Genomic DNA, 27,538 nt, shown 5'->3' on the forward strand with positions numbered 1-27,538 from the left:
CAGGAGATGAGATGGTTGGATGGCATCACTGACTCAATGAACATGAATTTGAACAAACTCTGGGAAATAGGGAAGGACAGGGAAGCCTGGTGTGCTGCAGTCCATGGGGTCAAAAGGAGTCGGACACAACTGAGTGACTGAACAACAACAACTCCACCACACAACAAAAGGAGTGTACTAGGAGACAAGGAACTTTGGCACAGAAGTATTTCTAGGAATCTCTGGAAGATCTCTAGCCCCTGGAGGACCCTTTATTCCAAAGGCAGCTTCATATAGAAATGTTTGGAAAGAAAGTCACAGTACAGCTCAACATTATTCAAAAAAGAGATCCTGTACTTAATGATGATAAGGGAAATGGTAAGAGTGAATGTTATTCATTTTCTTGAGTCTAAGGAGAGCTTGTGGATCTGAGCCGGTGGACACAGCCCTGCTACCCTCACTTCCCTGCTGATCTCATCACTGGGGCCTGGGCATCACAGGCTGTGGGTACCAGAACACCACTTCCTACAGACTGAAGGGAAGATACCACCATTGTTTGGCAACAAGAGGCCAAACAGAAGCTTGGAGAAGGCATGGTGAGGGTGGTGGTCCACAGGAGGGGCCTTCACCTGAGCACCTGCCTCAGGAGGCTGACCCGCCTTCCCTGTCCCAGTAGGAGTGAATGTTGCCCTTACCCGGGTCCTCAGAGGCCCTCTCAGTCACCCCCTAGGGACCAGGTTTGTTTTCCACACCTACTATAGATGGGTATCCCCATTTTTAATCCAACACACCCATTGATTAGAAACACTAACAACTTCCTGCCACACCTGCCCCATGGGAGGGCCCTGGAGAAGCCTCATGCAGTTAGCTCACCTCTCCTTCCTGTTTAAAATTTATTAAGTTTTATTATTTAATAAAAATATTGCTAAATAGTAAGGAAAAAAATAGATGTTGTGAAGTCTTTTTCAGGAGGTAGTGACCCAGCACTCGGCTGGTTTGACCTGAGTGACCTGGGATTCTAATCACTAATTGGCTTTGTGATTTTAGACAAGTTTTTCCATCTATAAAATGAACAGGTCAACTGGATTATCTGTAAGATAACATCAAGCCCCCAAATTCTCTTTTATTTGTAAATAGTGGATATCAGGATCCCATATTACAGATTTTGTTTTTATATGAATTTCATATTCAATATTTATGTGAGGGATAAAAAACATAATAAAAAAAGCGATCAAGATTATTTTTTATAAGAATGGAAACTTCAGGAATAATCAAATCACAGTGACCAAACAAAAAGCAAACAAGCAAGCAAACAAAAAAACCCTTTGTATATATCTATACCTTCATTTTTGTTGTGTATGGATTATTTGTGTTACGCATTCAGTCATGTTCAACTCTTTGTGACCCCATGGCCTGAAGTCCACCAGAGTTCTCTGTCCATGGGATTCTCCAGGCAAGAATACTGGAGTGAGTTGCCATTCCCTTCTCCAGGGGATCTTCCTGGCCCAGGGATTGAACACAGGTTTCCTGCACTGCAGGCAGATTCTTTATCATCTGAGCCATCAGGAAACTGATGGATTATTTAGGTAGTCAGAGTTATAAATTGATGCAGGATTGGGAATAAACATTTTTTTGAGCAAATATTTCATTCCAGGAATGTGCTCAGAGCATTCTTCTTGACAGAAAGACTGTAAAGATAATGGCATTCCCTTTATAGACCAAGAAACTTAGGTGTGGCAAGTTGAAACAAATTACCCTGTGATCCATAGTGCCAAGACCCAACCTCAGATCAGATCAGATCAGATCAGTCGCTCAGTAGTGTTCGACTCTTTGTGACCCCATGAATTGCAGCACACCTGGCCTCCCTGTCCATCACCAACTCCCGGAGTTCACTGACACTCACGTCCATCGAGTCAGTGATGCCATCCAGCCATCTCATCCTCTGCTGTCCCCTTCTCCTCTGGCCCCCAATCCCTCCCAGCATCAGAGTCTTTTCCAATGAGTCAACTCTTCGCATGAGGTGGCCAAAGTACTGGAGTTTCAGCTTTAGCATCATTCCTTCCAAAGAAATCCCAGGGCTGATCTCCTTCAGAATGGACTGATTGGATCTCCTTGCAGTCCAAAGGACTCTCAAGAGTCTTTTCCAACACCACAGTTCAAAAGCATCAATTCTTTGGCGCTCAGCCTTCTTCACAGTCCAACTCTCACATCCATACATGACCACAGGAAAAACCATAGCCTTAACTAGACGAACCTTTGTTGGCAACGTAATGTCTCTGCTTTTGAATATGCTATCTAGGTTGGTCATAACTTTCCTTCCAAGGAGTAAGTGTCTTTTAATTTTATGGCTGCAGTCACCATCTGTAGTGATTTTGGAGCCCAGAAAAATAAAGTCTGACACTGTTTCCCCATCTATTTCCCATGAAGTGATGGGACCACATGCCATGATCTTCATTTTCTGAATGTTGAGCTTTAAGCTAACTTTTTCACTCTCCTCTTTCACTTTCATCAAGAGGCTTTTTAGTTCCTCTTCACTTTCTGCCATAAGGGTGGTGTCATCTGCATATCTGAGGTTATTGATATTTCTCCCAGCAATCTTGACTCCAGCTTGTGCTTCTTCCAGTCCAGCGTTTCTCATGATGTACTCTGCATATAAGTTAAATAAACAGGGTGACAATATACAGCCTTGATGAACTCCTTTTCCTATTCAGAACCAGTCTGCTGTTCCATGTCCAGTTCTAACTGTTGCTTTGTGACCTGCATACAAATTTCTCAAGAGGCAGATCAGGTGGTCTGGTATTCCCATCTCTTTCAGAATTTTCCACAGTTTATTGTGATCCACACAGTCAAAGGCTTTAGCATAGTCAATAAAGCAGAAATAGATGCTTTTCTGGAACTCTCTTGCTTTTTCCATGATCCAGTGGATGTTGGCAATTTGATCTCTGGTTCCTCTGCCTTTTCTAAAACCAGCTTGAACATCAGGAAGTTCACGGTTCACATATTGCTGAAGCCTGGCTTGGAGAATTTTGAGCATTACTTTACTAGCGTGTGAGATGAGTGCAATTGTGCGGTAGTTTGCGCATTCTTTGGCATTGCCTTTCTTTGGGATTGAAATGAAAACTGACCTTTTCCAGTCCTGTGGCCACTTCTTAGTTTTCCAAATTTGCTGGCATATTGAGGGCAGCACTTTCACAGCATCATCTTTCAGGATTTGGAATAGCTCAACTGGAATTCCATCACCTCCACTGGCTTTGTTCATAGTGATGCTTTCTAAGGCCCACTTGACTTCACATTCCAGGATGTCTGGCTCTAGGTCAGTGATCACACCATTGTGATTATCTGGGTCATGAAGATCTTTTTTGTACAGTTCTTCTGTGTATTCTTGCCATCTCTTCTTAATATCTTCTGCTTCTGTTAAGTCCATACCATTTCTGTACTTTATTGAGCCCATCTTTGCATGAAATGTTCCTTTGGTATCTCGGATTTTCTTTAAGAGATCCCTAGTTTTTCTCATTCTGTTGTTTTCCTCTATTTCTTTGCATTGATCGCTGAAGAAGGCTTTCTTATCTCTTCTTGCTATTCTTTGGATCTCTGCATTCAGATGCTTATATCTTTCCTTTTCTCCTTTGCTTTTGGCTTCTCTTCTTTTCACAGCTATTTGTAAGGCCTCCACAGACAGTCATTTTGCTTTTTTGCATTTCTTTTCTATGGGAATGGTCTTGATCCCTGTCTCCTGTACAATGTCACGAACCTCATTCCATAGCTCATCAGGCACTCAATCTATCAGATCTAGTCCCTTAAATCTATTTCTCACTTCCACTTTATAATCATAAGGCATTTGATTTAGGTCATACCTGAATAGTCTAGTGGTTTTCCCTACTTTCTTCAATTTAAGTCTGAATTTGGCAATAAGGAGTTCATGATCTGAGCCACAGTCAGCTCCCGGTCTTGTTTTTGCTGACTGTATAGAGCTTCTCCATCTTTGGCTGCAAAGAATATAATCAATCTGATTTCGGTGCTGACCATCTGGTGATGTCCATGTATAGAGTCTTCTCTAGTGTTGTTGGAAGACGGTGTTTGTTATGACCAGTGTATTTTCTTGGCAAAACTCTATTAGTCTTTGCCCTGCTTCATTCCGTATTCCAAGGCCAAATTTGCCTGTTACTCCAGGTGTTTCTTGACTTCCTACTTTTGCATTCCAGTACCCTATAATGAAAAGGACATCTTTTTTGAGTGTTAGTTCTAAAAGGTCTTGTAGGTCTTCACAGAACCGTTCAACTTCAGCTCTTCAGCGTTACTGGTTGGGGCACAGACTTGGATTACTGTGATATTGAATGGTTTGCCTTGGAAACGAACAGAGATCATTCTGTCGTTTTTGAGATTGCATCCAAGTACTGCATTTCGGACTCTTTTGTTGACCATGATGGCTACTCCATTTCTTCTGAGAGATTCCTGCCCGTAGTAGTAGATATAATGGTCATCTGAGTTAAATTCACCCATTCCAGTCCATTTCAGTTCGCTGATGCCTAGAATGTCGATATCACTCTTGCCATCTCTTGTTTGACCACTTCCAATTTGCCTTGATTCATGGATTTGACATTCCAGGTTCCTATGCAACATTGCTCTTTACAGCATCGGACCTTGCTTCTATCACCAGTCACATCCACAGCTGGGCATTGTTTTTGCTTTGGCTCCATCCCTTCATTCTTTCTGGAGTTATTTGTCCACTGATCTCCAGTAGCATATTGGGCACCTACTGACCTGGGGAGTTCCTCTTTCAGTATCCTATCATTTTGCCTTTTAATACTGTTCATGGGGTTCTCAAGGCAAGAATACTGAAGTGGTTTGCCATTCCCTTCTCCAGTGGACCACATTCTGTCAGATCTCTCCACCATGACTCGCCCGTCTTGGGTTGCCCCACGGGCATGGCTTAGTTTCATTGAATTAGACAATGCTGTGGTCCTAGTGTGATTAGATTGACTAGTTTTCTGTGAGTATGGTTTCAGTGTGTCTGCCCTCTGATGCCCTCTTGCAACACCTACCATCTTACTTGTGTTTCTCTTACCTTGGGCGTGGGGTATCTCTTCACAGCGGCTCCAGCAAAGCACAGCCATTGCTCCTTACCTTGGAGGAGGGGTATCTCCTCACCACTGCCCTTCCTGACCTTCAGTGTGGGATAGCTCCTCTAGGCCCTCCTGCACCCGTGCAGCCACGGCTCCTTGGATGTGGGGTTGGACCTCCCGGCCACCGCCCCTGGCCTCGGGCGTGGGGTAGCTCCTCCAACCCGCCGCCCCTGGCCTTTGGCTTAGGGGCGTGGGGTATCTCGTCTCCACCTCCGCCCCTGACCTCGGACGCGGGGTAACTCCTCTCATCACCGCCCCTGACCTCGGACGTGGGGTGGCTCCTCTCTGCCGCGCTTAGCGCGCCTGTCGCGGCCACCTGCGCTTTAGCACGCCCGTCGCTGCCGCCTGCGCTTAGTAGCTCAGGACCATCTTTGCTATCACCCAGAAATGTGATAGAATTGCAAATTCTCAGGCCTCACTCAGACCTACTGAGAGAGAGACTCCAGCTGGGTGGCCCAGAGATGAGGTTTAACAAGCCCTCCAAATATAAAGCTTCAGAACTTCTGATCAAGTGAGTTAAAAAACAAGGCATCAATCCCAGTCCTGATATCCAAACCTGAACTCTTTCCGTCACCTACAACTATTACAGAATTCCAACTTGCCTGAATCATTTCTGATTGCTTTTCTTCAACCTGTTTCAGTTGTATTTTCCAGGCAGGGAATATTACAATCACATCTTTACCAAGTCAACTAAAGACAAGTGAGAGAGTTAAAGCAGGACAATTTCAAGTTTGAGAGACAAAAGGAAAAGTGAGAATTTTCAGGAAGACTCATGACAATAACTTACATCTAATTGTATTATATAGATATAATGCATAATACAACATTTTGCCTCTGTACATTAGAGGCACAAAGAACAGACTTGATAATCTATGAGGTCCTTGTCATTCTATGAGTTTTCTGATTTGATTTTGGAGGTGGTTCACCACTCTTTATAAATTTATAATAGCAGGTTTTATTCAAGAAATGGATTTGATGGACATGGGCGGCAGGGAGGAAGGAGAGGGTAAGACAAATGGAGAGAGTAGCATGGAAGCATATACACTACCATATATAAAATAGATAGCCAATGGGAGTTTGCTTTATGACTCAAGGAACTCAAACTGGGACTCTGTGACAACTTAAAGGGTTGGGAAAGGGTGGGTCGTGGGAGGGAGGTTCAAGTGGGAAGGGACATATGTACACCTATGGCTAATTCATGTTGATGTATGGCAGAAATCAAACCAATATTGTAAAGCAATTATCCTTCAATCAAAAATAAATAATTTTTTAAAGTAAAACAATGCAATCATTTAAAAATATCATGTATAAAATTAAAGCAAGACCAGATTTTACTTTTTTACTCACTTTCCCACCTCCAGTCCCCTGTCAATGTTTAGCTGTAGATGCTTAACAATATTTACTGAACAAATAAAGTTAGGCTCTACAATTAGTTTTGAATTTTATATCTGTTGATATAACATTAGTCTAATTGTGAGATTAAAGTCATGAGGAAGTTTGTAATAACTTTGCCATACAATTGTATGTACAAACAAGGAAACTGTGACCCAAAGCTTCAGTTCTTGCTAGAGTTAAGAGAATAATTTACTTTTCCCTCCTCTCCTGCTTTTAGAATTTAAGTCTGTGTGTTTTGTATATCATGATTTGTCTTTTCCCTATGCAACAAATCATTTGGAGAGCACATCTAATATTGACCAAATCCATCAGTGCCGTAGATACCAGATCTAGAAGCTGTAGAGAGAGGAGTGGTGTGATGAGGTCTTATGTGTTTATACTACAGCTGCATATGCGACAGTAATGACGATTTCCTCATTGCCTTGAGGTGTCACAAAATTCCCACTGCCTTTGCAAGAACCAAAGTCCAGGTGGGTGTAGGCTACAAGTGTAGATCATGTTCACATTTTCAGAAATCATGAAATTTGCTATTTTTCTTACATACATTTCTTCATAAGGTGAAACATTTAAAATTCTGAGCTGCCTGAGATCATCTTTTATTTACTGAAATATTTTACTTGACTTGCAAGTGTCATTTAGATTAATGCATACTCTCAGTCTCAAGACTGAGTTCACCAACTGCTATGTTTCTTTTATGTTCTTGGTTATCAAGAATATTAGCAGAATATGGGCATTTGGATTTAAGGAGGAGGTCTCATTACATGATAAGTACATTTATACAGAATGTATAAATTACTGATTTGTAATTCAAAGTTTGCAGACTTAGGTTGCTGCAAGATATTTATCCCAATCATATGCTTCCTCTGTTCATCACAGCAAATAATATTTTCATTATTCAAGCTTTTTTGTTTTTTGTACTATGTATATGTGAAATTTGTTTTAGAGGGTTTAAACAAGATAATCATTAAATGGAAATTGCAAGTAAACTAAGACATAATAAGCCAGTATCTTTATGGATTATAATGAAAATTGCCCACAAACATTTAGGTTTGTCTGATTGGTTTATTGGGTAGATAGACACAGGCTCAAATCCAGTTTAACCACTTACCAGCTATTGAGTTTAAGGTATTCAACCTCTGAACCCCACTCTTTGATAAAGTGGAGATGTAAATAAAACCTATGCATGCATAGCATTTGTGAGGGAATTAATTTAGACAATCCATGTAATTCACTAGCCCAGTGCTCACAAATAGTTAGAACTCAATAACTGATAGCCATTATTCTTACTAGTTTACATATAGTGTGGAATAAGTCAGCTTTAGAACAAATATTTTTCTTAATTTCTAATTAAGAAATTCTAATTTCTAATATTTTCCTTAATTTCTAATAAAGTCCTAGCACAATAATTTCCAATAAATTCCTAGAACAAATAAAAAATAATCCCAGGAATATCAACCAGAACAGTCCTTAAAAGAAATCCCTCTAACTGGTTCTGCAGTGTCATGGTTTCTGTATACCAAAAGCTAATCCTCAAACTTGATTCCAGCTTGTGCTTCCTCCACCCAGCATTTCTCATGATGTACTCTGCATAGAAGTTAAATAAACAGGGTGACAATATACAGCCTTGACTTACTTCTTTTCCTATTTGGAACCAGTCTGTTGTTCCATGTCCAGTTCTAACTGTTGCTTTCTGACCTGCACACAAGTTTCTCAAGAAGCAGGTCAGGTGGTCTGGTATTCCCATCTCTTTCAGAATTTTCCACAGTTTATTGTGATCCATACAGTCAAAGGCTTTGGCATAGTCAATAAAGCAGAAATAGATGTTTTTCTGGAACTCTCTTGCTTTTTCCATGATCCAGTGGATGTTGGCAATTTGAACTCTGGTTCCTCTGCCTTTTCTACAACCAGCTTGAACATCTGAAAGTTCACAGTTCGTGTATTGCTGAAGCCTGGCTTGGAGAATTTTAAGCATTACTTTACTAGAGCGTGAAATGAGTGCAACTGTGCAATAGTTGGAGCATTCTTTGGCATTGCCTTTCTTTGGGATTGGAATGAAAACTGACCTTTTCCAGTCCTGTGGCCACTGCTGAGTTTTCCAAATTTGCTGGCATATTGAGTGCAGCACTTTCACAGCATCATCTTTCAAGATTTGAAATAGCTCAACTGGAATTCCGTCACCTCCACTAGCTTTGTTCGTAGTGATGCTTCCTAAGGCCCACTTGACTTCACATTCCAGGATGTCTGGTCTAGGTGAGTGCTCACACCATCATTGTTATTTGAGTCATTAAGATATTTTTTGTACAGTTCTTCCATGTATTTTTGCCTCCTGTTCTTAATATCTTCTGCTTCTGTTAGGTCCATACCATTTCTGTACTTTATTGAGCCCATCTTTGCATGAAATGTTCCCTTGGTATCTCTAATTTTCTTGAAGAAATCTCTAGTCGTTCCCATTCTATTGTTTTCCTCTATTTCTTTGCATTGATCACTGAGGAAGGCTTTCTTATCTCTCCTTGCTATTCTTTGGAACTCTGCATTCAAATGGGTATATCTTTCCTTTTCTTCTTTGCTTTTCACTTCCCTTCTTTTCACAGCTATTTGTAAGGCCTCCTCAGACAGCCATTTTGTTTTTTTGCATTTCTTTTCCATGGGGATGGTCTTGATCCCTGTCTCCTGTACAATGTCACAAACCTCATTCCATAGTTCATCAGGCACTCTGTCTATCAGATCTAGTCCCTTAAACCTATTTCTCACTTCCACTGTGTAATCATAAGGGATTTGATTTAGGTCATACCTGAATGGTCTAGTGGTTTTCTCCCATCACTTCATGGTCCCATCACTTCATGGCAAATAGATGGGGAAACAGTGGCTGATTTTATCTTTCTGGGCTCCAAAATCACTGCAGATGGTGATTGCAGTCATGAAATTAAAAGACACTTACTCCTTGGAAGGAAAGTTATGACCCCCCTAAACAGCATATTAAAAAGCAGAGACATTACTTTGCCAACAAAGGTCTGTCTAGTCAAAGCTATGGTTTTTCCAGTGGTCATGTATGGATGTGAGAGTTGGACTATAAAGAAACCTGAGCACAGAAGAATTGATGCTTTGAATTGTGATGTTAGAGAAGACTCTTGAGAGTCCCTTGGACTGCAAGGATATCCAACCAGTCCATCCTAAAGGAGATCAGTCCTGGGTGTTCATTGGAAGGACTGATGTTGAAGCTGAAACTCCAATACTTTGGCCACCTGATGTGAAGAGCTGACTCATTGGAAAAGACCCTGATGCTGGGAAAGATTGAGGGCAGGAGGAGAAGGGGACGACAGAGGATGAGATGGCTGGATGGCATCACCGACTCAATGGACGGGTTTGGGAGGACTCCGGGAGTTGGTAATGGACAAGGAGGCCTGGCATGCTGCGGTTCATGGGGTCACAAAGAGTCGGACATGACTGAGCAACTGAACTGAACTGAAATGAATCCTCAAATAAGAGAACCCCAAAGAAGAATTATTGTTGTTTCTGGACTGTTGTTGTTTAAGTAAAGGAACACTTTTAAAAAGAACACAGTAACTGAAGGTTTCTGGCTGTGAGGAATTCCCTCCCTGTTTAGAAAGGTTGCTGACTGTTTGCAAAAGGAGTTGTTAGATATTGCCTGTGTAGCGCAAATCAAAAGGGGTTGGGAGGAAGTCCATAGGTTAATGAGAATATTAGGCAGGCATATGATGTGAGGTGGAAAATATACTTTCCTTCTCTATTCTAAATTTTCCAACAGCTTTTTTGTAAAGAAGTAGCTTAGGTAGACAAGGAGTCTGAAAAGAGGCAGATGGGAAGAAAAAAATCATATCTTGGATTTTCCAAGGAGCTTCCATTACACTATTAAAATTAATACTATTTCTTGGTGAGGCCAATTTAATGCATCATTGGTTCTAATTGTGTGCCTAACATACACTCCTTTGTACATTTAGCCTGGGATGTAAATAAATGTTAGCATTCACACATTCACACATCTAATTAATTTCCACCAAAAAATTCATTACAGTATTATACCACATGAACTTATCTTCATTAATTGTAATGGAACCCTTAAAAAATGAAATGTTTCCTGAAATATTGTATGTTGGGAAATGGTAAATACAGCAGACTTTAAAATATAATAAAAGGCATAGTGTCCCTCACTATGTCCCCATATTTTTTTAAAGAGCTGAATGGTGACATTTCATTCTAATTTTTTTCTATTACCTTTATATAATTTTTTTGAACCATATCTTATTGGTTACTCATTAGAAGATGAGGAGCTTAAATAGAACCGAGGAATGTCTTAGAATCATTACATATAATTTAGGATTTATTTAAGAGTAAGCCATAATATTGAACTTGTACAACTTCTTTGGATAAAGAACTAAACTGTATTTGACAAAGGTTCCATTAAATTGTGGATGCGAAGAATATACAACACAATGAAAATGGTGCAACTGAATGCTATGGCCCAGCCAGGAGAAAGGAGAGTGCCTTAAATTCAGGCTTCTCCCAAACATTATAGATGTTGCTCTTTAAAAGAGTTTAATTCTTAATTAAATTTTGAAAGATTTTCACTGAAGGTAACTTATGTAGTAGATCTTAAATTATTTGCTTTTCTTAAGTTATGGTCATCTTTTTCTGTCAAAATTCAAATTTTCTGTTGCACACAGAGTTTAGAAAAATCTCAAGATATTCCTTAAGCACCATCTTTAAGTCATTTATCAAACATTTATTAATAAAAATCATTTTATATTATTTTGTACTTTTTTATATTAAAGCATTTCCTATCTATTAGATTTCTTTAAGTTCAATACAGAGTCAAGCACTGAGAAAGAAAAATAAAAGAACCAACATCTTTCACTGTCAGTGTTCATGTATGGGGAAATAAAATACACCTCTTCCTAGATAATTCTAGACCATTTGTAATCCAGGTAGACAGTGCACAATAATCCTGTTTGCTCTGTAGAAATTGAAAACATCCTTCTTTGTTTACCAGAAGTACAGGAGGTCCCACGTTTGGCACTGCCCTAGAACAATATTGAGCACATTACAGCCCTCACATGCCAAAGACTGGCTACTCCTTGCAGGCTGATCGGTTGACAGAGGGATCAAAGATCATAGTGCACATGACTGGCCTATGGTAAATTGTTAAGTGTTTGTGTCCACGTATTCATTTCATAAATCTTCATGGTCCAGCAAGTTTTCCCTGAGAAAGAGGCATTTGAACAGAGATTTGAAGGGTGAGTAGGATCAAACCTGGGTCTCCTGCACTGCAGGTAGATTCTTTACTGTCTGAGCCACCAGGGAGATCGCCAAGAGAAAAGCTCCAATTCATAAAAGAATATGAGGAGAAATCCCATTTGTTGTGGATTTTCCCTTTTTTATTTTTAAATTTATTAAATGAAATAGCATAAATGCAGTCCCCAGAACAGTACCTGGCCCATAGCAGGCACCTTTTCTGTGACAACCTGTATTTATCTGGGTTCTTTAGAATTACCTCCTTAAGTGGTTCCACTGCCAACTCAAATTGTTTTGGAAAACATAACAACTGTACAGTGACAGGGATCAGCAAACTTTAGGCTTAAGTTAAACAAATTACTATTATAAAAATTGGAGAGTGAAGATATGGTTTATATTGTTTTATTCAATGTCAAAAAATAGTCAGTATTCAGCCTGTGGAGAGTTGATACATTATGATCGTTTTATTCACCAAGCAATTTAGTTTTCCCATATTTTCAGTAATACACTTCCGCTTGTCAGTGTATGAGAGCCCGATTTACACAATAAAAGATATTTTCAGAATTGCAGAAATATGAATTGTAACTTTCTTAAAGCTTGGCTGTAAAACAAGTTCATACTTTACACGTGCACTAACAGCTTTAAAAATAATTTTAGGAGATGGTTTTTATTACAGTAACAGCAGCAATGGCTTTCAAAAGATATTTGAGGCTCTTCCCAGCTGGGAGGGGAATTTGGGGGAGAATGGATACCTGTATATGTATGGTTGAGTCCCTGTGACAGTAACCTGAAACCATCACAACATTGTTTGTGGATTGACTATGCCCCAATACAAAATAAAAAGCTTAAAACAATAAATAAAACTGATGGAGGAACATAGAATTAAATATATATATACACACACACGTATATTTTTGAGGCTCTTTATGTAATAGGCCATGGCCAATGGAAAGAAGGATGTCTTCAAGGCTAACCAGGCATGTGAACAATAGTAAATAAAAAACTGTCTGCCCCAAGGAAAGTGTTGTCAAAATCTGAAGTAAATTTTGTATAACTCTCATGGTAATCTTAGCACATCAAAGGCTGCCAACTTGCTATTAGAGGCATTATCTTGACAAAGTTGTCAGCAACATCAGCCTTACAAGCAACTTGCTAGAAATGCAAATACTCAGACCACACCTCTGAGCAATTCTGGTCTGCTGCTGCTGCCGCTGCTGCTAAGTCGCTTTAATCGTGTTTGACTCTGTGCGACCACATAGACGGCAGCCCACCAGGCTTCCCCATCCCTGGGATTCTCCAGGCAAGAACACTGGAGTAGGTTGCCATTTCCTTCTCCAATGCATGAAAGTGAAAAGTGAAAGTGAAGTCGCTGGGTCGTATCCGACTCTTAGCGACCCCATGGACTGTAGCCTACCAGGCTCCTCGGTCCATGGATTTTCCAGGCAAGGTCTGGGGTCCAACAAATTGTGTATTAATAGACATTCCAGGTTCTCACATTTGAGAACCACTGGTTTGGGAGAAACACTGTCCTTCAGAAATCATATCATCTGCCAGTCAAGTTCCACATTACTGAAATAGCTTTCAGTGTTAGGGCAGATAATGAGGAAAAGGATATAATCCAGAACTATTTTTCTCCTCTTGCCTATTAGAAACCCTTTCCCAAAAAGGCAACATGACTCAAGGAAATCTGAGTCCTGCTGCAGAGGTGGGCCATGACTAGGCTAAGTCAATTATGGCAATCCCAACCTTCTTACCTGGGATATCATTAAGGGATAGTGCAGATCTGAATCTATTTGGGCCAGTGAAATACATAAAGGATGGTTTAGGTTTTGTGGCAAGGTATTTTAGTATTCTTAAGAGCTAAAGGAGACTATTTCTTCCACTGCATGTAAACACCACGCTACTGGCAGGCTCTCATGAACTTTAGGACAATCAGCCAGAAGATGAAGTGGATTTACCATGGGTTGTGCAGAATGGAAAGTCGGAAAGGATTTGAGTTCTTAAAGACATAGAATCAGCCCACCATTAAGCCTACCCTATGTCTGGCTTTTCTGCTATATATCCCAATGCCCTTTAAATAAGCTAAAAACATTACCTGTAACCAAAAGTATCCTAACTTTTGTAGGATGCCCAATAAACCATGAGCCACCCTGAGGCAGAAGTCTTGGCCTTAATCAGCTTAATATCCTAAGGCCCAGTTTGATGCCTGGTAGATAGTGACTGCTTAATAGATTTTTGTTGAATGAATGAAAAACTAAGTGCATTTACATTTTATAAGTATATTCTATGAACCATAGCATCCAAAGGGGTAGAACTGCAATGCAAGTACCTTAAAAATTGTTTCCTTCAGAATGATGTCATCCTGTGCAGTTTTTCAACCTGATTGACATAGTGAGAAATCCTTTTAGTAGGGACAGAAAGAATCTCTAATTACACTTTTTTAAAAAAAATTTTTACTTTAATATTTTAAAACTGCTCTTGAAGATGAAACATAACTGCTGCTTTTAATGATTGAGCATGTGGTCCTAAATCTATAGATTAAAAACATGAACAAGTCCCTGCTCCATCATCGGTTTCATTACTCACTTTTATTTTGCCTTTATAGGGTTGGCAGATGCTCTTAATTGCTCATGAGCATGAGTGGGAAGTGATTATAAACTTCAGATTTAATAAGAACACCAGAAGTGGGTGAAATATTGATAAATCAAGCCACTCTATCATTTAGAGGGATCTTCTGGCTTCAGTCTTTATTTCCTCTCCAAACATCTGTAAAATTTCCATGCAAAAGTGATCTCTGCCTTTGTGCCCTTGTGTGATTCAGGTTTTTCTCAAGACTTCAGCTTTCCCCAGTTAGGCCACCACAAGGTCACATAGAGGCAGGACTGAGGCTGAGACCTGCCTCCCCATCTCGAGAGGCAGCCACTCTGCACACTGAGGGGGCACGGATGACTCTGGCACAAATATATGAAGCACCTGAAATACCCCAGCCATGATTTTCAGGCATTTTTGCCCCCCTGTTGGTGCCCAAGATGCTAAGTTTTCCCCATTTGATCAGACATACTTCTGATTCTTCCTAAGTTGAAATGTCAACTCTGTTTCCAGCTACAAATGGCAAATGTTATCATCTTAGTCCTTTCACTCCTCACTTCTCCTGAATCACACGTAATTTTAACACCACTAAGCAGAAAAATGATTCCTTACATGCATTTGGCATCATCAACAATTGTTTTTTGTTTTAAATTAGACTAATCAGTAAATAAAGCAAACCATAGTACTTGAGAATGATGGCACATGACAGTTGGGGGAGCAGGGGTGACCCCAATATCTTGAGCTCTCTTTCCTATTTAGACCTGCCTGTTGTCCCCTTCCATTGGGAGCATCCTAAGAGCATTTCCTTCATGTTCCTTCCTGGCATTTAAACTCAAGCATATTAGGATATAAATGTCTAAAAGTTCACCTGGCCTCTTTGGGAATTTGTATTTTAAGAAGGGACAAACCCCTTTCTCTGGAACTTCTAGCATCTGCAAGCAAGGAGAGGCATTCATGAAGAATGGTGGTGGCAATGTTCCCCTTGGCTCTGATTTCACTCACTGCCAGGCTGTCCTTTGGAATGATACCCCTGACTATAAGCAAAATTAAAAGACTCAATATCAGTGAAGAGAGGGTCAAAGTTTTTGTCTCTGGATCATGAAAAAATAGGATGGCGGTTTTATTTCTGCAGGTGCTATTAAACTCATTGTTAGCCATAGGAAAGCAAAACCACATTCTGTGCATTGCAAACACAGCTGTCCTGTAAGCAAGCAAGTGCTTTCTTGCTCACAGATCAATCTGGAAATTAGTTGAAACAGGCTAATATTCCTCCATGGGCCCTCTAAATGGAATTATTTACCTTGGATGGTTATGTGAAGAGTTGTCACCGTAGGTTGATCAGAGGGGGCTTCTAATCCCCTCCACACCCCACCCCTCCATAACACATGAGGGCTCACTCATGGACACCAACAGCCTTGTTCTCTGTGTTACACCTGGACCACAAAATATATAAGACTGTAGGTTCCCCCAGTAAATCCAGTGCTCTGATAACATACCAACAGCACCGTGGGCTTGTTAGCCTTAAGCCAATTAAGGCAATTAGTGTTATTTAAGATGAAATGTTCTCCAATACACACACTGGCAGGAATATTGAAAAATACAAGCCTCAAGAATTCTGATTTATCTTCCCGTTGCCAGAGCCAGCTGCTGAGTGCCAAACAGCACTGCGTGTGCTCCTGGCATAACTTTATTAATAATCTTGGCAAACAAAGAATCCTTCAACAAATAGCAGTCACTTTTTGATTATATTGTGCCACAGATAATAATTGCTTCAAATTGAGTGTATTTGCTTATGCATAATGAAAAAAAAAAGATCACATAACAGCTTGATTATGAAAACTAACGGCATATTGGAAAGCTACCAAGAATTCACTCAAATTGGACATTTTAATTGTTTTACCTCAGTTGCTGACCCAGGCCAAATTCATTTAAAACAAATTTTGCATACCAAAATCTCTATAAACAAGGGGATTTCCAACCTACTGGCAATGATTCATTTAGAGTTAATGAATGTGAAAATGTATTTTAAAGCTTCATAAAATATACTATTATTATTATTGGAATAAGATTGAATTCAGCAGAATTCCAGTATACATAAAAATTTAAATTGGCTCTTGCAGGTCTGGGAAAGGAGATTTGACCTGAACTGTACATTAGAAATCCAAATTGTGCAGGCTAGATCTTTGCACGCAGGTGTTCTACAATTATTTCTATTTATGGATCACAAATGGATTGTGCTTTTTCACAACAATGTGGAAATTTCTTTGATTATTGGTTAACATAATGGCTACCATTTATAGAGCAATTACTATGTTTCAGACACTGGGCTAAAGAGTTTACAAGCTTTATCCAGTTTAATATTCACAACAGCCCTATTGGGTAGATATTCTTGTCCCACCTTGCACTTTGTAGGTACAGGGCGAAGATTTGTTGCACGTATAGAGAAGTTAGGTAACAGGCTCTACATTCTCAGGTAGGAAACCAGCATTTAGACTGCAGGAGTGATTTCCAGTAGCTGTTCTCTTAGATCCTTTATTGATGCTTCTTTCCTGTTTTTAGGAGTGATGCTCTGAAGTTCCCAAATTCTGAGTCCCCAGACAAGGTTATGTGTAACCATAGTAGGAATTCCTCTAGGTAATATTATTTAGGAGTCCAGGCAATGTGACAGCGGTCAGTTATGGCACCAATTTGTTGTCCCCAGAGCTCCAGGTGAGACTGCTGACACCACCAAGGACTGGGTGGTTGAAGAAGTCAAGTTGGCAGGACACAGTTTGAATTCAGCCAAGGACTGAACAGTCTTGCCCAAACTATTTTCCTGTTGAACATTCCACTTAGTTGGTAACTGACTTTTCAATATTAGTGACGGGTTGACGCACATTATTAATATGGTCATGGCCAGCGCTAGGCAACATTTTGACATGGACTAATTTCCCCATGGCACCCTCTCTACATCCTTTCAGTATCCCGTTCCATCTTTATCTGCTCCAAGTGTCACCTCCCTCCAGTCCATTACTTAACCAGCTCACCTTTATTATTAAAAATAAAATTAAGATGGTTATTTCATGGTTTTAGCCAGGGGACCTTTCTCCAAATGCAATCTTAGTTGGAAGTACAAAAAGGAACCAGTCTAGTCTTCTCTCAAGGGTGTGGGGCTAAAGGTCTAGAATCACATTAACTCAATGACACTTACACCTGAGTGAGGAATCTCTAGATCTCATCCCAGGGTCCACTTCATTTCAAAAATTTCTCAGATAACTACAATGACTTAATTGATCTCCTCTCTGATTTCCTCTCTGTTAACAGCTGGCAAATGTCCAAGTTGTATCCCTCTTTGTTTTTCACACACAGATTAATTTCTCAGCTTAGTTAAATTGTAAACTCCACCATGACAGGGACCTCTCTTTACAAGTCTTTTGTGATTTTCATTTAAACAGAAGATCCCATCTACTGTAGCTAATTCACCAGAAGTGGATTTTGGAAACAATTCTTGTCAAGTTAAAGCAAAACAAGGAAAAAAATAAGGCAGGAGGGATTCAGTTTTATGAAAACCCCTGCCTGCTTTCTTTTACACCTCCAGCTTTGGGTGACAGAACACTGGTTAGTAGTCAGAGAACCAGAGTTCAACCAGCCTCAACTTACTGTGTGACTGTGTTCAATTTTATTTACCTCTCTGTGCTTCAGTGTCCTAATCTGTTAAAGGAGATAAGGGCCTCATCAGCTATTTTGTGAGGATTTAGCAATATTTTGTATAGAAAGCACATGGTAGACCCACAGTAACTTTCAGCCTCATTCTACTTTCCTTTGTGTTTTGAATCCTTTGGAATACTTGACCTAGTTAACCAGTCCACAAATTCCTAGCTATATGTTAATTGGGTTAAGAAAACTTCTTGTTACCAATACTGACTTGCAGGCACCTCTTCTGAGATTTAATCTCCCCTATTACACTGTCCTGGATATAAATCTTACAGACTTCACTATTCTGTGTAGCTGTGGATTCATCCTGAGATTTGACTGTATGCATGGGCGGTGATTTGGGTTCAAAGGAGGATGCTGGAAGAGCAGGCAAGGAACAGAGTCTCGTTTATAATCTCTTCACCCAGGCACCCTTCCTGCCTCCCACCTCTCACTTCCTCCACAAAGATGGCTGGCTTTGATTTTGCCTCCATTTGTTTAGTTCCAAAAATTTAAAAAGAAAACATTAGTCATTAGGGAAGGATTTCAACATGGTTTTGTAGACAAATGCTTCTTAGACTTTCATATACTTAGCAATCTCCTGGCATCCTGTTAGATGACAGATTCCAAGTCAATAGGGAGTGGGGCTGGAGCCCAAGAATCTGCATTTGTCCCAAGTGCCTGGAAGCTGTGGGTGCTGCTGACCCACGGCCCACACGTGGAGGAGTAACCTCTAGATGATTGCATCAGGGCAATGGAAGCTAGTCATAAGAAACACAGGAAGAGTATCACTACAAAGGAACAATGAAGCAAAAACTCGGTCTCAAAATTCAGTTGGTGATGTCACATGTGCATCATGAGAATAGAGAGAATGTATGTCTTCATTTATGCATTTGACATCTTTTCACCCTCTCTTTGCTTAAACACCAGTCTCAGATACTCACTCTTGATCTCACCACTGGGTAAAGCTCTACTCTCCTTTATATTCCACCCCCTCCCCCCGCCCCCACTGTGGCTCACTGGTGAAGAATCTGTTTACAGTGCAGGAGACACAGGAGATGTGGGTTCGATCACTGGGTTGAGAAGATCCCCTGGAAAAGGGTATGACAACCTACTCCAGTATAGTCCATGGGGTTGCAAAGAGTCGGACATGACTGAAGTGACTGAGTAGGGTATGAGCACATATACATATGTATAGTTCCTGGAAAACAAATAAACTGGAGCAAGCATGTATTTTAGAAGATTTTAAAATTTATCTTCCATTTCCACACAGTCCAATAACAAATACATGAAAACTGCTGTGAAGGTTGGTGTAACATGCAATTACTAGCCCTGATCTGGAGTCAGGACTGTCTAAACCCAGACTCCAGCACTCATTAGCATTCGTTGGGCTGGTTATTTAACGTTTCTGTATGTCAGAAGGAGGTTTACCATAGTTTTTATCTTGGAAAGGTTGTGAGGATAAGCAAAGGGCTTAGAACAGTGCCTTACACACAGGAAACACCATACAAGTATAAAGTATTATATAAGCACATTTATGTAATTATTCACATTATGTAATAGTTTTGACTTTAAGAAATGATCATATGCCTATGTGATCTGTGTGTGATGCAAATCAGCATTTTAGGTGTCAGTCAACCACTTCATGGAATATTGTCTATGAATAATCACATGCCATGGAACCTGCTCCTTTATTTGAATGTGTACCTGTGATTTTACTCAATGTTACTTTAATAGTATCAACCAAATTTTCAATTTTTTCTTTTGGTAATAAATGTATCTATGTGATAGTCATTTTTGTATACTCTAAGACAAATTGTATCTCATAAGTTCTTGGTGGAGAAAATCAATATTACACACTAAAAAGTATTCTAAGGTCAAATAACTTGAGAGGCATAGACTATAGTGTTTGAGCATGGATGGGCTTTGCACTCGCTTCTTATATGTACAAGACTTGGTTCTATCATCTCTAAGCTGTGTTACCTTGACCAAGTCACTTTATTTTCATTTCCAAAATGTAAATTCCATTCATATCACTATCTTGTGAGGTTGTGATGAGGTATGTTTTTGTTGTTTAGTCGCTAAATCATACCTAAATCTTAGCGATCCCTTGAAGTGCAGCACACCAGGCCTCCCTGTCCTTCACTATCCCCCAAAGTTTGCTCAAATTCATGTCCATTGAGTTGGTGATACCATCTAACTATCTCATCTTCTGTCAACCCCTTCTCCTCTTGCCCTCAATCTTTCCCAGCATCAGGGTCTTTTCCAATGAGTCAACTCTTCGCATCAGGTGGGCAAAGTATTGGAGCTTCAGCTTCAGAATCAGTTCTGCTGCTGCTGCTGCTAAGTCACTTCAGTTGTGTCCAACTCTGTGAGACCCCATGGACTGCAGCCCACCAGGCTTCTCCATCTGTGGGATTCTCCAGGCAAGAACACTGGAGTGGGTTGCCATTTCCTTCTCTAATGCATGAAAGTGAAAAGTGAAAGTGAAGTCCCTCAGTCATGTCCAACTCTTAGTGACCCCATGGACTGCAGCCCACCAGGCTCCTCCATCAGTCCTAGTAATGAATATTCAGGGTTGATTTCCTTTGATTGACTGGTTTGATCTCCTTGCAGTGATCAGTTATAAGTGAGACAATACAAATTAAGTCCTCAGCACAGTGCCAGTTGAATAGTAATTTCCCAATCAATGAAATGATAATAGCAACAAAAATAAATTCACTTGGGGATGGTGAGACTAGGGAATGAACAGAACTAGAGACAATATAAACATATTTAATATAAATTTTAACATGTCCAGAGTGTCAAGAAAAAAGTCACATATGTTTCCCTACAGTCATCTTTGCACCTCTTTTCAGTCATTAAAGGTAGGATAATCAGTTAACTCATCTTGCCCAACACAGTCCCATCTCTTGCCTGTTGTCCTCACATCATTGCTAAGAGCACAGCCTTTGACTCCTCAGAAGTGTACCAGTTAGGACAACAAATTTCATGGTCACCCACCTAAAGAACTCTCTCATGTGACCCTCTACCTCATTAGGATGCATGGTTTTCAGATGATGAAAAAAAAAAAAAGACTATTTCCCCCAAGTATTACAAACCTCCAATTTTCCCAAGTATTGAATTGAAATTCCAAAAATGTATTTTCTTTGTGACAAACCTCAATGTATTTTCTCTGTCCCCAAGATGGATATTTGAGATTGTTTGATTTCTCTGACATGAAGATTGTGGGGAGGTGGGGAATTAAGCATGAGGAGAGGCAAGATCATATAGTAGAGAATCTATGGTAGAAAACATAGGTGGGACCAGGAAACAGCATCACAGGGCAGAGGATGGACTAAAAATATGGGGAGGGAAATATTCCATCAGTGGATCCATTTTCTGGCATTGATTTTCATTTTTACCTCCTATTTCTCCTCCCAGTATAATGGTTAGTACACAGTGCAGCCTGTGTGGTTGTACAAAATGCAGACTGTAGCCAGGCAGCCTCAGTTCATGTTCAGGCTCCAACTGCATAACTTTGAGCAAGTTCCTTCACTTCTCTGAGCCTCATTTTCTCCCTGGGGCAAAATAGGGCTAATCACCTACCTCATGGGATTGACACCAAGATTAAATAAGGTAATGTGTATAAAGTTCTTTCTCAAAACAGTGCCCAGTGCTTAGTAAATTCTTTTGTGCTAACTTTTGTCTTATTTCAGGACTAGGGTCATAACAATAGTCAATCTAAGATTCATTCTGATTCTACTTTAGATCAAATTCATTGATCTATCTTCTACAGCAATAGTATTGTTATTACTATCATTCTCTTCAGATTCATTCTACTGAATCTTTTTTTTTTTAATGTTAATGTGTTTATGTTAATATGAATTTTCACCTTTCAGTGTTTACTTTCAAACATGTGATTAACAATAGCTCAAAAAGAAAAACAATATGCCCAAGAAAAGTAAAAGATGAGCCCTGGATTTAATTGTAAGAAAAATCAAAGCAGCCAACGGCAATAAAAACCCTTTAATGGATTCTACTGTTTAAAGGGAGAGGTATTTTGATCACTACTATAGGAAGACATTCAATTACTATCATAGACTGCTTTAGATTGATATGCTATATACACATTTTGGTGGGCAGAAGAAGAAATGAGATAGACTATTTAAAAGAAATGAGATGATTTACAGAAAAACAAACAACCCAATCAAAAAGTGGGAAAAAGACCTAAACAGACATTTCTCCAAAGAAGATACACAGATGGCTAACAAACACATGAAAAGATGCTCAACATCGCACATTATTAGAGAAATGCAAATCAAAACTCCAATGAGATATCACCTCACACTGGTCAGAATGGCCCTCATCAAAAAGTCTATAAACAATAAATGCTGGAGAGGGTGTGGAGAAAAGGGAATGTTCTCGCACTGTTGGTGGGAATGTAAATTGATACAGCCACTATGGGAGATGGTATGGAGATTCATTAAAAAACTAAGAATAAAACCACCATATGACCCAGTAATTTCACTCCTAGGCATATATCCTGAGGAAACCAAAATTGAAAGAGACACATGTATCCTATTATTCATTGCAGCACTATTTACAATAACTAGAACATAGAAGCAACCTAGATGTCCATCAACAGATGAATGGATAAAGAAGTTGTGGTATGTATACACAATGGAATATTACTCAGCCATAACAAGGAACATATTTGAGTCAATTCAATGAGGTGGATGAACCTAGAACCTATTATACAGAGTGAAGTGAGTCAGAAAGAGAAAGATAAATACCATATTCTAGATAGCATATTGAAAAGCAGAGACATTACTTTGCCAACAAAGGTCTGTCTAGTCAAGGCTATGGTTTTTCCAGTGGTCATGTATGGATGTGAGAGTTGGACTGTGAAGAAAGCTGAGCAGCAAAGAATTGATGCTTTTGAACTGTGGTGTTGGAGAAGACTCTTGAGAGTCCTTGGACTCCAAGGAGATCCAACCAGTCCATTCTGAAGGAGATCAGCCCTGGGATTTCTTTGGAAGGAATGATGCTAAAGCTGAAACTCCAGTACTTTGGCCACCTCATGTGAAGAGTTGACTCATTGGAAAAGTCTCTGATGCTGGGAGGGATTGGGGGCAAGAGGAGAAGGGGACGACAGAGGATGAGATGGCTGGATGGCATCACTGACTCGATGAATGTGAGTCTGAGTGAACTCCGGGAGCTGGTAATGGACAGGGAGGCCTGGCGTGCTGCAATTCATGAGGTCGCAAAGAGTCGGACACGACTGAGGGACTGAACAGAACTGAACTGAATGCATATATATGGAATCTAGAAAAGTAGTACTGAAGAATTTATTTACAGAGCAACAAAGGAGAAACAGACACAGAGAATAGACTTATGGACACGGGGAGAGGGGAGGAGAGGGTGAGATGCGTGGAAAGAGTAACACAGAAACTTACTTTACCATATGTAAAATAGATAGCCAACGGAATTTGCTGTGTGGCTCAGGAAACTCAAACAGGGGCTCTGTATCAACCTAGAGGGGTGAGATGGGGAGGGCGATAGGAGGGAGGTTCAAAAGGGAGGGGATATATGTATACCTATGGCTGATTCATGTTGAGGTTTGATAGAAAACAGAAAAATTCTGTAAAGCAATTATCCTTCAATAATAAATAAATAAATTTTTAAAAATAAAAGAAATGAGTTGGTTTAGAAACAACCCCATGTCATGGATAGAATAATGTCCTCTTTTCCCAAGGAGCACAGTATGAGGAAATAATTGTTTTAAAATGTAAGATCCAAACAAGACATCTGATTTAAATTGTGCAAAGCACCATTAGCACCACCAACATAAATTAGAGGTAAAAGATTTGCTGGGTCAGGCATGTGTCCTTTTAACCAGGTACCATGGAGACAGGCACCATAGAAACAGGTAAATCTTATGTTTTCCTTTTTTTTAAGCTCTTGAACTTATGATGCAGTTGCTTTAGCTTTGTTTGTATATATAGATCTATAGGGAGACTATGAGACAATCTTTCAGAAAATTCAAAAATTTTAAGGCACACTTCTTTTTCTCTTTAGAGAGAATATGGATTTTAACTCTGTTTAATGGCAATTGTCTCAGTTACTCAAATAAACTGCAAAAAAGATGCTGGCAGATGTTAAAATCAGGTCATTTCTGTTGATTAGTCTTTAGGGACTCTTATGATGGAGGATATTCAAAATTAATAAACCACAGTAGTTAATATGCCCATTCCCTCTTTAAGGCCTTATCTAATGTAGAAAGTGACTCTAAAACATTAAAAAAAAGCCCCCTTTTCTCCTGTAGAAATATAAGATGGCAATTACTGAATACAGAAAGGAAATAGAAGATTAAAAGTGCCTCCTAAATAATCAAAAAGGATGAAAGAAAATTTAATGTTTCCATAATGTTAAGTACTGAGTTCAGTTTCTTGAAGAGTGGCAGTCCACAGATCATGCTTGTCTAACCACCCGGGAGTTTAGTTGGCTAATATATCTGATTCCCAAAGTGTTTGTCACAAAGAGGAGTTGTTTTGTATTTCCTCAGGTTTTCCATTTGGCTAGCTTTTTTATCTTACTCTGGACTACAGTCATATCAAGGCAGTTCTGAGATTCCTTCTGATTCTACTTTTTGGTCAAATTAATCAGTGGATTCATCTACACTCTAAACAAGGGGTGCCTGGTCCTCCTGGGCCTCTCCTGACTGTGCTATCAGGGAGTGGTTGAGTCTGAAGAGTCTGAAGGTTAGCACCCAAAGAATTCCCAGAATCCTTTCCGGCCACAGCTGCTGCCTCCATCCCAAGGATGGGTTCTATGTACAATTAGTCTTAGTTCTTCCTGGCAGAGGTCTGTTGAGAAGTAGCAGAGACCAATTTACTTTAAGGGCTATGACCTTGGTTTTGCTAACCTATGTACTCTGCACATGTACATAACCTGAATACCCCTTAGTCTTACAAACATGAGAGTTCTTATGAAGGTATAGTGACATCAACAGAGTTAATGTAGTTAGCAATATAGTCCAAATTATGATGGGTTCTATCCCCCATTCCCGACACTTAATTTTCCCAGCTGTTGTATCTCAGAGTCCTCTCAATGTGTTTCTTTATAAGAAGATATCAGGAAATACTTCTTTACACAAGGCTTTAGTCGTGTAGTGATTTATCCTTATTACAGAAAAGCAGTGTACCGAGACAGTAGCCGTTGCTCTGAAGCAAGTTGGCCGAGGGTCACTGCATCCTTCCCTTTAAAATACCTGCTTTGTTTGCACTGAAGGAAAAAAAAAATAACTCTGCTTGGAGCTCCTTTGTTCAGAAAGCCTGCTTGCTTGATATACGTCCTCTAATCTATTTAGGGAGGGACTTGTTCTTTGTTTAAGATCTAATGGGATTTCCCCTGGGTGAAGTTTAATGGGATTAGGCAACAGAAGGTTGTGAGAAGATTTCATCAATGTCTTTCAATCTGTGCCCCAGAAAAGGTTCTAAAAAGGATAAAGATGTATCCTCCTTTTCCTATAAACACTCAGTTGAGTGTCCCTACATATGACCAGCTACAGGTTATGGATCAAATATATCTTTGTCCCCCCCCATTATCAAACAAGCTATTCCAGGTCAGAGTGACAGGCCCACTTGAACCAAGAATATTACTTTTTGGAAAAAACAAAACCAAGCAAAACAAAAAACCTTGAAAGAAAGCAGTGTAAGGAATATTTTCAGAGTGTTGAATCTGATAGGAAAACAAAGCACATGAAATCATTTAATCCACTTATCTCTCTTCTTATTGCAGTGAAATATTTGTCTCTATGAGACTTAAGTAAGAGAAATAATCAATCCTTGATGAATGAATCTTTCCTAATTTTCCAAGAAAAAGTTGTCTATTTGTGTTCTTCTTGCTGGTGAATTACTAAAGTTACCTTTTATTGCCTTTTCCAGTTATTTATCTCTAGGAAAATCTCTACCTCAGTGATCTCTAGTTTGTCAGAGAAAAGAATGAAATTGGTTTTTGTCACTACTGCCTCTGAAACTCCACAAAATGAACAAAGAGGACAAAAAATAGTGAATAAAAGAAAGAGACTCTGTCTTCAATAAAGGTGGGAAATGCCTACAACCACATACACACAGTTACAAGGCTAGCTGACAGATCCAACAGGAGAATCCTGAGGGCAGACTCATACCCTGGAGACTTGCGACAATGTCTCAGCTCTGGCAGACATTAGGTGGTCCACTTGACAGGCATTCCTTGTACTCACTACCTCCCTCTTCATGCCTCTGCCCCTGGCTTTATTCTTTGTCAGGAGATCCTGGATTTGTGTGTGTATGGGGTCATCATGAATTTCAGATGTTAATTATGATTAGTCTTGGGCCATCGACATAATTCATCTTTGTCCTGAGTTGAGATTGAGAAGTGACACAGGTCTAGAAAATGGGTGTGACAAGGTTCTCCTGGAAGACTTTTGTTCACCTTAAAAGGAACACAGATAGGTGAATCCCTTTACTGCTTCTGAATACTACTATCTGCATGTGATTCCTGGAAATATAGCAACAGTCTGAAGACCTTGAAAGGAGTCAGCCTGAAGGGAAAGTGAACAAGTCAAATTTGGCAGTAGGAAAAGATGCAGTGGATCTGAGCCCACTGAGAACCACCCTGCAAATGTCCACCTGTTGATTCTTCATTACATATACAATATATGTCATGGTCATTTAACCTCTCTTATCTGCAGCTAACATCATTCTTTTTTTTTTTTTAATTTTATTTTATTTTTAAACTTTACAATATTGTATTAGTTTTGCAAAACATCAAAATCAATCTGCCACAGGTATACCTGTGCTCCCCATCCTGAACCCTCCTCCCTCCTCCCTCCCCATACCCTCCCTCTGGGTCTTCCCAGTGGACCAGCCCCAAGCATCCAGTATCGTGCATTGAACCTGGACTGGCTACTTGTTTCATACATGATATTATACATGTTTCAATGCCATTCTCCCAAATCTCCCCACCCTCTCCCTCTCCCACAGAGGCCATAAGACTGATCTATACATCAGTGTCTCTTTTGCTGTCTCGTACACAGGGTTATTGTTACCATCTTTCTAAATTCCATATATATGTGTTAGTATACTGTATTGGTGTTTTTCTTTCTGGCTTACTTCACTCTGTATAATAGGTTCCATCATTCTGAGGTACGTAATAATTCAAGAGGCATTTATTCTGTAAGATTTACTGAATCTTAGTAAACAAAAAAACAAAAAAACAAAAAAAAAACAAACCTCTGATGGACCCATTGCTCCTTTATTATAATGACAAAGAGTGCCAAGGGGGCTGAGGCCAATCTAGGAAAGCATCCCTCAGCTCTGGTCCATCAGAGGGGGATGTGGGAAAAGGCTGAGCAGAGCATAAATAATCTTTTCAGATCCATCATTAACAATAGGCAAATGTAGAGACTTAGTTTTAGATCAGAATTTAAATGTTTAAAGCTTTGAAAATGTAGAAATAATATTATATCTCAATGTGGACCATTTTTAGAGTTTACTGAATTATTT

The 27,538-nt window shown here is 39.7% G+C and overlaps 1 long non-coding RNA gene across 2 annotated transcripts in view; it reads right to left on the minus strand.

Moving 5' to 3' along the window:
- The window catches only part of LOC129647734 (uncharacterized), a 38,386-nt gene extending 33,145 nt beyond the window's left edge, over positions 1 to 5,241 (minus strand). Inside the window, exon 1 of one of the 2 annotated variants that reach the window (XR_008712468.1) lies at positions 5,045 to 5,228. This is a non-coding gene — a long non-coding RNA (uncharacterized LOC129647734). Of the gene's footprint in view, positions 1 to 5,044 lie in introns of both variants that reach the window. The other variant, XR_008712469.1, reaches the window with a different exon arrangement.
- Between the last annotated feature and the right edge of the window lie 22,297 nt (positions 5,242 to 27,538).

This window comes from Bubalus kerabau, chromosome 3 (assembly GCF_029407905.1).
Source record: "Bubalus kerabau isolate K-KA32 ecotype Philippines breed swamp buffalo chromosome 3, PCC_UOA_SB_1v2, whole genome shotgun sequence".
In the NCBI taxonomy this organism is placed as follows: Eukaryota; Metazoa; Chordata; class Mammalia; order Artiodactyla; family Bovidae; genus Bubalus; species Bubalus kerabau.